Raw genomic sequence first — 2,735 nt, 5'->3', positions numbered from 1 at the left:
TATTTATCGGTATCCCCAAAAAAATTCATATTTCAATATAAAAATACTATAAATCATACCATATACTTGGAGGAGCTGACTCGGATGGAATCTTAATTCTTAAACACCCATAGCCGCAAACTTTCTCTCTATTATTTTCTATGTTTGGTATGGGTAACGTAACAGAAGATATCAGATATAATAAGATGGTTTTATAAAGTTACCTTTGGGATGAGAAAGGAATGGTTGAAGTCACGTGCGGTGGGCTATGTGCATGAGTGCCTTTGAGTCACCAGTGGGTAACAGTAAAGAGAGAAAGATGATGCTCCAAGAGTCCAAGCAAACACATTTGGAAAGGGAATCAATAATCCATTCACATGTCATGAGGTTCCCCCTTTTGCTTGCGGTTTTATAATAAATTTTGTTATCACTCTTCTTCATGGCTTCTCAAATAATCTATAAGTATTCATGCGCAATCCAATTAGGTTATTTCCTTTCCATTATTGTGGCGTGATTCATCTTTATTGCAATTCCTTTTTCTATATTTTGTTTTAGTTCGTTGCTTTCCTTCATGAAAGAACGTCCCGCTACGCTATAATCGGCAACAACCCGCCTTTAGAAAAAGAGCAATGCTAGGAACAAAAGGGTATTAGCAAAAAACCAACCAAAATATCTTTGGTGAATTCAAAATTTATACGAGTTAAGATAACTACCAAATCGGTACCCGAAAGATTCTGACGCTGACAAAATGGTACCTGACTTTTACTATTGACAAAATAATCCCTAAAAAATTTTAAAATTTGACAAGCGTGTCTACGAGCTCGCCGGAACAAATTTCCGTCAAGCACAATGTTAAAATGGCCACCGTAACCTGGCAAACCACCCCCAAACCCTAATCCCTCCCTCCCCAGCGCATACTCCCCCTCCCTCTCCCTCCCCATCGCAACCCTCCTCCCCTCTCCCTCCCCAACGCCCCCCTCCCTCCCTCCACTACCACTCGCAGCAACAACCACCTCAACATCACAAGCAACAACAACAGCAGCAACCCCAACGCACACTTTTCTCTCCTTCCTATCGCAGCAACAACCTCAACAACAATAGCAACTTCAACGGCAAGAGCACTATCAAGGACCATTGCCACCACCATCGGAGCGACAAGGCCTGGAATAGCCGCATCTCCTCAGCCCCTCAAGCTTTCTCTCTTTCTCTCTTTTTCTCTTTATATTTATATATGTAGGTTATGTGTTTGTGTAAATGTCTGTTTGTGAATGGATATTGTTATTGTTATTGTTATGGTCCTCCAATAAGAGAAGGAAGGAATGAGGGAAAAGAGAGAAGGAGGAACAAGCAAGGTTAGGTTTTGAATGTGCAGGTTCTTCTATTGGTTCTGTTTTGGGTTCTGTTGGTGTTATTTCTGCTGTTATTGAGGCTTCTGCTGCTGCAATTGGGGAGGGAGAGAGAAGGAGGTAGTGTGCGTTGGAGAGGGGGCTGTAATGGGAAGGAGAGGGAAGGGGGCTGCGATGGGGAGGGAGTGTGCATTGGGTAAGGGGTTGCGATGGAGAGGGAGGGGGGAGTGTGCATTGGGGAGGGAGAGGGAAGGGGGCTGCGATGGGGAGGAGGGATTAGGGTTTGGGGGTGGTTTGCCAAGTCACGGCGGCCACGTTAGCATTGTGCTTGCCGGAGATTTACTCCGGCGAGTTCGAGGACACGCTTGTCAAATTTTAAAATTTTTTAGGGACTATTTTGTCAATAGTAAAAGTCAAGTACCATTTTGTCAGCGTCAGAATCTTTCGGGTACCGATTTGGTACTTACCTCGAGTTAATATATATGGATGTTTCTTCTGTTAAGTATCAAAGAATGGATGTTCTTTTATATATTTTTCGAATTTTTTTGTATTGCAAATGTGAATGTGTCTATTTCTTTAAAAATTTTATATATTTTTTTTTAAATTTTATAGATAGTTAATTATTTTTGCTAAAATATAATTGGATATTTCTTTTGTTAAGTATTAGGATGTTTTTTTCCTATTAAATGAATGTTTTTTTTTATATTTTTCGATAAAACCGTCCTCGAGTATTGCTTCCACGGCCTACCAAAGTACGTTTTCACAACACCAACGCGAAGGGCCAAATCGTCAGCGGGTCGAATCGTTGCGTTGTGTATGGAGATTCCGGTATTTTGGTTGGGATCGGTTCTGCCTTGTGTGGTAATTGAATTGAATTGGCCAGTCATAGGGAGGCGGGGGAAGATGTTGCAATTTTGGAAGACTACGGTGGCGTTACCGAAAATAAAATCAACGGTGCCATAAATGTGGCAGTCGCTGTAGAATTGACGCATGGAATGGGCGTAGAGTGCGTCTTAGTAGCCCTCGAAGCTGCACATGTAGAAGGCTGATAAGTCGGCTCCGCTTCTAAGGGCAACTGCTTGGTGCTTGCTTGGCCCTGCTGTATTTCGGAATGTTATGTTCACTGTTACAAAATAGAAGCGGAAGCCATCGAAGGAGTGGGTTGCGATGGGGAAGCGGAGAGAGCTTGATGGTGAGAGAGAGAGGTTTGTGTGTAGAATTGTTAGAGGTGGGTAGGTTAATGTGAGAGAGAAGGGGAAGATTTTTATAGGTTTCAATTAGGTTTAGTTAATGAATTTTAAATTTTTTAAATTTTGAATTTAAAAAATTTAAAATTAATTATTAATATAAATTAATGTGGTTTTGTTTAATTTTTGACTGGTAACCTCTTGATTCCAAATACTTTTCCTT

Source organism: Arachis ipaensis, chromosome B10, assembly GCF_000816755.2.
Source record: "Arachis ipaensis cultivar K30076 chromosome B10, Araip1.1, whole genome shotgun sequence".
NCBI classification, from domain to species: Eukaryota; Viridiplantae; Streptophyta; class Magnoliopsida; order Fabales; family Fabaceae; genus Arachis; species Arachis ipaensis.
This window is presented reverse-complemented; position numbering follows the sequence as displayed.